General features: G+C 53.6%; 1 protein-coding gene across 1 annotated transcript in view; it reads right to left on the reverse strand.

Moving 5' to 3' along the window:
- The window catches only part of RHBDF2 (rhomboid 5 homolog 2), a 24,713-nt gene extending 24,548 nt beyond the window's left edge, over positions 1 to 165 (reverse strand). Inside the window, exon 1 of the mRNA XM_034639874.1 lies at positions 34 to 165. The gene's annotated coding sequence lies outside the window, so the exon portion shown is untranslated. The remainder of the gene's footprint in view (positions 1 to 33) is intronic.
- Positions 166 to 9,109: the final 8,944 nt, after the last annotated feature.

Here is a 9,109-nt window from a genome sequence, read left to right on the forward strand (position 1 = left end):
CCCCCCCGCCGCCCGGGGCAGGAGTGCGGGTACCTGGGAGAAGCCCGCGCTGGGTGCCTGCGTGGGTGGCCGGGGTCTCTGGAGGAGTCACGGCCATCTCCTTTAGGGCCACCCAGTGAAAACTCACGTTGTTTCTGGCCCGGCGACACACAACCTTCTTGATGGGGCAGAGCCTCGGCTCACACGGGCGCCTGTAGCAGGAGAGGAAAGCGCTCAGGATCTGGAGATTCGGTGGGGCCCGCCTCCAGGACACGGGGCCTCAGCCCAGGCCCTGGCCCTGGCCCCTCTGAACCTGTTCTTAATTTGCAAAGTTGCAAAGCCTGCCTGGGCTTCTCACGTGGTTGGCAGTGAGGATGCAGCGAACAGAACCTGTGAAACGCTGCACCACCAAGTGTTAACTAGTGGGGTTATTATCATAAGGGTGGGGGCCGACAGCCCAAGGCCCTAAGCTCAGATCCTGACCCTGCCGCCTGCTATCTGTGTGGCCTTGGACAAATCCTGCAACCTCCCTCAGCCTTGCTTCCTCGTCTGTAAATGGGCATCACTATCAGCCCTGCCTCTTGTAAGCAGCCCCTGGGGGGCACCTGGCATGTGCTAACAGCTGCTGACAGCTGCTATGGTTACTGTTGGGACTACTTTTCCTATTGTCACACTAGGACCCCATTTCTCATCAGTTCTGAGCCAATTTCTACTCCCTCTCAGCCCAGAGAAGCTGGCCTCTGATTCTTGATCTCCCTGTGGTCCAGCCTCTCCCTAGCTCAGCGGCTCCCCTGGGGTTGCTATCCCTCGCCCCTCAGGCACCCATACTTGTGGGGTCCTACCTGCAACAGCACAGTGGCCAGGGCCAAAATTGGTGAATCTCCCCCCTCCTAAAGGCATTGACAGGACCCGCCCAATTCCCTCCAGGGTGGGTGCGGGCTGGGTGTGGACTGGGTGTGGACTGGGTGGGTGCCCAGTGTGGTGTGCCGGCTAACTCCTGCTGGCACTGGGCCACTCCATCCTTCTGCCCTCCCGGCCGGTCCCTCGGCCCAAGTCTCCCTCCCCAGGTGGACTCTTCTTCCTCCTCAGGAGGAAGAGGACTTGGCTTGGCCTCCCCCTTCAGCCTAGACAAAACTGTGGCCAGTGCCGCTGGGAGGAACTCCAAGGTCTGCGTGCCCCTTTCTCAGCCCTGGAGGCTCTTATCTTGCCCTTCCACCTTTGCCTGGAGGAGCAGAGTTTGAAGGGAGACTCTGCTTGGGGGGAGGGGTCTGGACCTGCGGGACCAGAATCAGGCAGTCCTGTTGGTCTCAGGGGATGGCCAAGACCCTGGCCCCTTACAGAGCTCCTAAGTGAAATGGGGGTGGGAGGTTAAGAAGTGAAAAGAGGAGGAGGGGCTCCTGACTCTGGGGATTATCCAGAGGAAGGAATCCCTCCTCCCCATCCCCCAGGATTTGGGGGTGGGGAAAGGGCCAAAGCTGGAGGGTTGCTCCCCAGGAGCAAATGCAAGGACCATTTATTGTGCACCCACCACATCCCTGGGGGCTGTGGGCACAGAGAGGAACAATACCAGGGCCTGTGTGCAAAGAGCTGGGGCTCAGTGTGGAGGTGGAAGTACACAGCGGCTATAGGAAGGATGAGGGCAGCCTGATGGAAGGGCTGTAATGTGTTATCTCAACTCTTGTGACAACTCAGCTGCGGTACCTCTATGATCATCTCCAGTTTAGGGATGGGAAGACCGAGGCAGCGGGAGATGAAGTGGAGCAGCTGGGGTTTGAGCCAAGTCACAATCTGACTTTAACTCCAGCAAATGCTCCAGAAACCTGAGCCATGGGGTCAGCCCTGGCATTCCAAGGAAAACTGTAGGAGCCCCCAGGAGGAGAGGGACTCAGGGTGGTGATGGACGTCAGGGATGTGTCCCCCAGGAACACAGCACACTGCCCAGCGATGAAGGTGCAGGGATGCTGATCGTGGCCTTGGCGGCAGCTCCAGACCCCTGCGCCACCGGAGGGTGGAAGGGCGTCAAACAGACCGGGGTAGAGTTTGCTGTCATGTTACACAGTTGTTAAAAGCAGTTAGGCAACCTTGTGTGCTGATGCGGAATACATCCGGGATACGTGAAGTGAAAAGAACAAAGGTGCATGTGTAACATAACTCCATTTACCTGCGTTTAATGAGAACCTCCATGTGTTTTCTGGTAGATCCACAAACATTCTGGAAGTGCATGTGTGGGGTGACCCTGCATGGGAGGGTAGTGGAGAGGAGCAGGTCAGACACTTGCTTTTCATTTCATACCATGTGCGTGTATTACTTTTATCACTTACAGAAAACACAGTCTAAACCTTTTCTAAAATTAGTCTAATTGGGGGGGGGTGCCTGGGTGGCTCAGTAGGGGAAGCGTCTGCCTTCGGCTCAGGTTATGATCCCAGGGTCCTGGGATCGAGCCCCACATCAGGCTTCCTGCTCAGCGAGGAGTGTGCAGCTCCCCACCCCCGCGCTCCCTCTTTCTTGCTCTCTCGAATAAATAAATAAAATCTTTAAACAAAATTAGCCTAAAGGTGTCAGGAGGGTCTTGACAGGGAGGGATGAGGAAAGGGATGAGGAATTGCTGGTGGGAAGGGCAAGAACAAAGACACAGGAGTGAGGAATCCCTGGTTATGGTCAGGAGCTTCTGGCCCCTGGTTTGGCTGCATCCCAGGACATGCTGGGAGGCTGATGGGCAACAAGTGTGGGGAGGCAGGAGGCGTGTGCTGGAGGCTCTGCTAGGTCAGGAGAGGTGTTTTTATTCCGTAAGCAGTAGAGTATTTTTAAACTGGAAAATTGCATCTAATATTTTACTCTTTGAAAAGTGCTTTCATAAACATGGTTGCATTTTTAATCTTGACCGCAATCCTGTAGGGTAGGCAAGCCAAGCTTTATAGATGAGGAAACAGGCTTTGTGGAATAAAGACCACACGCTCAGAGTTTTAAAATGAGAACCCTTTGTCCTTTGTAAGCACTGCTTTGCAGGAAGGCTGGGGACGAGAGCAACCACGACCGGCTTCCCAACACAGGAGAATGATAGGCTTTCTTTCATGTCTGAGCAATCCCGAGACCCCGTCACGACATTCAGATCAAGAAGGTGAGACATTGTGACCCCCAGAAGAAAAGGGCAAAGGGATCTGAAGTCATAAGTTAGCAAACTCAAAAAGGTTCTGATAATATACCTTTGAAGGATGTCCCTCTGTTTGTCCAGGGGAATAAAATATTAGGGGTCTCTTTATTAGCTGAGATTCAAAGAAATTTAGAACACATATTGAAGCTCTATTGAATGAAGAGATGCTGACTTTCTTGTCAAGGTTCAGAGAGGTTTAGGGCTGTGCCCAAGGCCACACAGCTGCTGGAGAGCAGAGCTGGTTACTGCGCCCAAGGCCCATGTTCTTGCCAGCCATCGTGGACCATACCCGTATTTCGGAAGCATCATTCTGTCTGTGCTTCGGACAGACAGGTTTGGCAAAGGTAGCCCGGCTAGGGAAGAGGCGACTGCAAAGCTCCAGGTCAGAGGTAAGGGAAAGAGGCTGGGGACCTGAGTGAAGAAGAGGGATAAGAAAGTCAGCCCCTCTGTCAAGAATTTGGCTGACCCAGGACCTCAGATGTCCTCTCCATTTATGTTCTGGGTTCACCTCCCCGCCCACGGGCTCTGGGTGGGGCAAAGTCAAGAAAGAGAGCTTGAGCAGGTGAAGTTGTGGGATTTTTGAGAGAAGGGAGCCAGTATCTGGTTGGGCCCTGGCAGCTGGTATTGACGGTGCAGAGCCGCCACCTAGTGGTGATAAGGGGTACTTCACCAACGAGCCCCACCTGGTCTAGGGAACCTGGGGAAGAAGGCATGATTCATCTTTGCTCCCTCTACCTGCTTTCTCACCAGAAAACCTGGCAGCCCCACCTGAATACCACAGCCATGAAGGCCACAGGCTCACTCTTAAGAGGGCTTATCGGCATTAGTAAGATGCAAAAGCCTATGTAACTTCGCTCTGCCATCCTGCCCTCCTTTAAGAAGGTCATGCTCAGGAAGGGGCACCAGAGACCCTCTATTTGGGTGCTCATGAGCTACAAGACCCCAGGTACCCTAAGAGCTGCCTACCACCCAGATGAAACGCTGGGGCGTCCAGTGTCCAGAGGCCGATGTGGTCAGGCTCTTGGGACCCTAAGATGCTTTTCAGCTCCATCTCTTCCTGGTGCTGTCTCCTCTCCCCATGGTGACCTTGAAATCTCTGCTTCCCTCCCAGCAGTCTGCTCCTTGCACCTGCTGCTCTTGATCCACTATCACACCTCCTCTGGGGCATCCTAACTGGCTGTTTGATGAGTTACAATTTCGCAGGCAATTTAGTTAACCTTGAGGAGCTGAGGCCTCCCTAGGAAGACCCCCCCCACCCTAGAAGCTCCACCCAGAAGCCATAAACAAAAAGATTGACAGATCCGATGATATGAAAGCTGTAGACATCTGTACCATAACAGATGCCCTCCACAAAGTGAGAAGCCAAGCAAATGGGAGAAAGGACTTCCAGTAGTTGTAACTGACGAAGGATCAACATCCAGAAACTAAAAAAGAGGTCCAACCATCAATTTTGAAATTACAAAATAAGAGAGGCACCCGGCTGGCTCAGTCAGGGGAGCGTGCGATGCTTGATCTCAGGTTGTGAGTTCGAGCCCCACATTGGGTGTAGAAATTACTTAAAAATAAAATCTTCAAGGGGCACCTGGGTGGCTCAGTCTGTTAAGTGTCCTGGGATCGAGCCCCGCATCAGGCTCCCTGCTCACTGGGGAGCCTGCTTCTCCCTGTGCCCCTCCTCCCCTCTCGTGCTCTTGCTCTCTCTCTGCACTCTCTCTCTCTCCAATAAATAAATAAAATCTTAAAAAAAAAACTTAAAAAAATTATAACATAAGAGGAATATTGGATAAAGACTAAGAACAGATCATTCAAAGTATAAGTGAAAATGGTCAGTGAATATACCTGATGCCCAAGCCCACCAATAATTGGGAGAAAAGGCAAATTACAACTATGATGACCCCTAGCGTCCAGATCTCAGTGTCTAAATAGAAGGCACCACCGAAGGAACCAGGGCTCCCCTGAGAAACGGTGGGCTCTGGGTCTGGGGCAGAGAAAGTGCCTGGGGAGCCCGAGACATCTTGTTTGTGGCAGAAAGCAAGGAAACTTTCAGAGATTAATAGCATCATGTAAAAAGTGCCCAGGAACCAACTGGAAGGGACTCCCACTGTCCAAACTGAAACAGTCTGAGCATCAAAAAGAAAAATGATTGTAGGAGTGCCTGGGTGGCTCAGTCGAGTGTCAGACTCAATTTTGGCTAAAGTCATGATCTTGGGGTCATGGGATTGAGCCTTGAGACTCCACGCTTGAGTCTCCTGGAGATTCTCTCCCTCTCTCTCTGCCCCTTCCTCTGATCATGCTCACTCTCTCTCTCAAATAAATAAATAAATCTTTTAAAAAAAGAAAAGAAAAGAAAAATGATCGTAGATGATTGAAATACACGGGAATCATGAAAAATCGTGTGCTCCTGAGAAACTTACATGGAAGAAACCAGAGGAACTCTTGGGACCCCCAGAGGGGCATTTATTAAACCAGTATCTCTTTGAAAATTGGTGGCGGGCGCCTGGCTGGCTCCGTTGGTAGAACGTGTGACTCTTGATCTCAGGGTTGTGAGTTCAAGCCCCACATTGGGTGTAGACATTACTTTTTAGAAAGGGGGAGGGTGAAGAAAGGGAAAATCTCAAGCATCTGTCCTGTCTTTTCAGTAGGAACTGTGTTTCAAAGTAACCAAATAGCCCCACTTTGGCGGAAGGAAAGCTCTTCTTTACAGAAGAATGCCAGTTGTATTCTTGATTTCAGCTCAGGTCTTGATCTCAGGGTTGTGAACACAAGGTCTGCATTGGGCTCCATGCTGGGCACAGAGCCTACTTCAGTTTGGCCAGTGGAAATACCTTCCAGTTGGTTCCTGGGTCTTTTTTACATGATGCTATTAATCTCTGAAAACTTCCTTGCTTGTTGCCACCAACAAGATGTCTCGGGCTCCCCAGGCACTTTCTCTGCTGCGCTTGGGGGGCGGGTGCCAGTCACCTCTAGGCTTTCAGATCCTTGGGGCACCTGGAAATAACTCCCAGGGGAGACTCTGGGCTCAGCACAAAAAGGAACAGTTCGAGAGCCCGTGGGCCCCAGTGGTCCCCTGGCCGCATCTTGGGCTGCCATAACTGGGGCTTAGCCTGGGGTCGCGCAGTAAGGCAGGGGGAATCCGGACCAGCACGCGTCTCTGGACACCAGTCTGAAATAGTGCTGCCCGCCCTCTGTCCTGAGAAACGAAAAAGCTGTTCTTTTTTTTATTTTTAAGATTTTATTTATTTCTTTGAGAGAGGACGAGAGAGAGCATGAGTGAGGGGCAGAAGGAGGAGAAAAGCAGGATCCCCACCAAGCAGGGAGACTGATATGGGGCCCGATTCCTGGACCCCGGCATCATGACCTGAGCCGAAGGCAGACGCTTCACCGACTGAGCCACCCTGGTGCCCCACAAAAGCTCTTCAGAGGAACTTTTCTTCCTCAGGCTCCCAAAGTCTTTTTTTTTTTTTTTAAAGATTTTATTTATTTATTTGACAGAGATAGAGACAGCCAGCGAGAGAGGGAACACAAAGCAGGGGGAGTGGGAGAGGAAGAAGCAGGCTCATAGCAGAGGAGCCTGATGCGGGGCTCGATCCCACAACACCGGGATCACGCCCTGAGCTGAAGACGGACGCTTAACCGCTGTGCCACCCAGGCGCCCCCCAAAGTCTTTTCTACAGCCCGAGGGGATGTAGAGGTGAATGCAGAGCCTGGATCCCACCACTCCTCCCCATCGGAACGCCCGGGCCCCGCATCAGCCCTGATCTCGGTTCAGGAATGAGAAACAGAACATTAGGTCTGCAGACACACTCTCTCCCTGAACCTCTGTGGGGCCTTCCCACCTCTCCCCAGTCTCAGATCCCAGCTCCCTTCTGGACTTCATTAACCTCCCCCATGATCAGCTGCTCCTTTTAGAGTTAGGGCCTTCTAGACCCCAGAGGGCTACCTGGGACCTAGCGGCCATTGGAAGGTCTGTGCAGGGGCCGACGAGATTGGAGAGAGCGCTGCCCGGTGCTGGGTAGAGACAGACTGTGAAAGCAGGAGAGTGGCTAGGAGGCCAGGCCAGGGGTGAGGGCTCCTTTTTTTTCTGCTCTGTGTGTTTCACTCTGCATCTCTCTGCTGATGGTAGGAGTTGGGGCGGGGGGCTCAGACCTTGGGGTCAGCCTGGGGTTCCTGCTTTGCCCTGTGACTGTGGGCCAGTCATTAACTGCACCCAGCTTTTGGGTCATAAAATGGGGCTATGAGGTGCATCTCCGAGGGTGTGGGAGGAGAACAGTTGAGGTCCATCTAGAGGTGCTCCCTCCTGCCCCCAAGACGCTGTCCTCACTGGTCTGAAATGACCCCACTGTTCACACATTCATTACCAAGTTCCTCCTCCCCGCAGGATGGGCAATTCCTGGAGCAGGGCCCGGCCAGACCAGCAAGGCCCCACAAGTGTCCGATTGATAGGAGGAGAAGCAGGCTGTGGGCGCACGGTTACGGTGGGTCCCTGCTTGTTCCGTGGCTCCTTCCTCCCTTTACAGGCGTAGCAGGCTGAGTGGAGGCCCCCAAATTCATGTCCACTGGGGACCTGCCTCATTGGAGAAAGGCCTTTGCAGATGTAATTGAGTTCAAGATCTCGAGATGAGATCATCTTGGGTTTAGGCCGACACGGAGAAGGCCGTGTGGCCACGAGGCAGAGGTTGGAGTGATGGCACAAGCTGAGGGACAGCGGGAGCCGCCAGAAATGAGCGAGTTTGTAAGTGTTGACAGAGTGGAACCAACAACCCGGGCATGGTGTTCATATATAGTCTGGTTTTTTAATAGAGCATCTCTTAACTTCTTCCTTGGTTCAGAATATGGGAGGATATCTTCATAAATAGGTATGGGGGCTCACATTTCCCCTTTTTGCCTCAGGATACGTCCTTGAAAACGAGGAGGGAAGGTGGGCCCACAGGTAAGGGAAGGAGGAAGGGAAGGTGGCTGCTGGCACGGTCCTCAGCCTCCCATTGAGGGTCCCGCCCAGGGGCCAGCAGGGGGCGCTGTGGGGCTGCGTGGCCCGGACAGCTTGGCCGGGGAGGAGCCGCAGCCTAGGCACCCCCCATTCCTGACACCCCATCACTCACAGCCCGAGCAAGCCAGGGGGAGCTGGCCCAGTTGCTTAGCTCTTCAGCGACAAGGCTATCCCTGAGTGTAGAGCACAAAAGCCCAGATCTTGCTCCCCCACCCTGGGGATAGCCCACTGGGGACGCATGGGCCCTGTCCAGCTGGCCATGGTCGGACTTGTCCCTCCCCCACCCCATCCCCACCCAGCAGCATCTCTAGCCCAGGTCTGGGGGAGTCACTAATTGCCTGTGTCCCCTGTCGGGAGGGTGGGGAGTAGAGATAAACTTTCTCAAGGGCCACATTCCAGAATGATTCCAGTTTTGCCCGCTTGAGAGGCTCCTTTGCCATTAAGCCAGCTAAATTGAAGGGGGGTGTCTTTCTTCCCAGAGGCTCTTCCCACCCCGCCTACAGATGCCCCCTTTCCTCTCACAGCTCCTGCAGTCCCCAGCCCTCTGGCTCCAGCCTGAGCTCACCCAGGGCCACCAGGCTAGGATGGGGGCAGCCCCCTCCCCCACCCCCTTCCATCTCCCTGTCCTTTGCCTTGCTTCCTGCATTTCCCTCCTTCATTCACTGTCTTCCCCTTTCCATCTCTGCCCCTCCTCTCTCAAGACTGGTCTCGGCCAGCCCACCCTTTTTCCTCCCTCCGTTTGCTGCTTCCGATGGCCTGACAGTCAAGTCACCCTGTCTGGAGCATGCCCACGTCCCCAGTACTGTGGCTGGCTTACCTCCTCCTCTCCTCCTGATACCTGCCTTGTTCACTCCTATTTTATTTTATTATTTTTCGCTCCTATTTTAAATTAGAGGTGACCGTGCAGCTCAGAAAGGCTAAACGACTTGCCCAAAGTCACACAGCATTAGGAGGCAGTCTGGCTCCAGAGTCCAGCGCTCCATCCTGCAGCACCG

This window comes from Ailuropoda melanoleuca, chromosome 13 (genome assembly GCF_002007445.2).
Source record: "Ailuropoda melanoleuca isolate Jingjing chromosome 13, ASM200744v2, whole genome shotgun sequence".
NCBI classification, from domain to species: Eukaryota; Metazoa; Chordata; class Mammalia; order Carnivora; family Ursidae; genus Ailuropoda; species Ailuropoda melanoleuca.